Raw genomic sequence first — 603 nt, forward strand, 5'->3', positions numbered from 1 at the left:
CCCACAGCCGCCAGGCGGGAGTTTAGCCCGCGGGGTCCGAGACTCGAACCGCAGTCGACTACATGGGAGTCCAGCAACATAGCCATTACGCTAACTGCTGGTCCTGGCCCAATTACTTTTTCTGAGTTGCAAGTTCTTCATCTGTGACGTGTTGCTAATGTCTCCCTGGGAGGGCAGTTGAGAGGATTGAATAAGCTTCGATCACTCTGTATGTCTTCAATAATTATTCATTGACTGAATCACTAAGTCAAATGCTGCCTGTGTTGTCCCTTATTTATACATGTAAAGTCTGATCTTTCCAGTCAGATCAGAGTCTCCATAATTGCATGAATCACCTCTTATCCTCTGTACAAGTGTGAGGCAGACAGTGCTGGATGGACACTAGTGACTAATTGACTTTGTCTTTGTCATGGAAACCTGAATGTTCTGGAACCCCTCCTACACAGTCAGAAGGAAGTGTGTTTCAGGGAAATGAAGTAAGGGAACATGGCTAATATAGATGCTTAATTAAGTCTTGTGTGTGTGTATGTATGTATGTGTATACATTTATAGATATATATAAATTATATGTATGTGTGTGTATATGTGTGTATATATATATAT

The sequence above is a fragment of the Tupaia chinensis genome, unplaced genomic scaffold, assembly GCF_000334495.1.
Source record: "Tupaia chinensis unplaced genomic scaffold, TupChi_1.0 Scaffold000228_1, whole genome shotgun sequence".
NCBI lineage: Eukaryota > Metazoa > Chordata > Mammalia > Scandentia > Tupaiidae > Tupaia > Tupaia belangeri.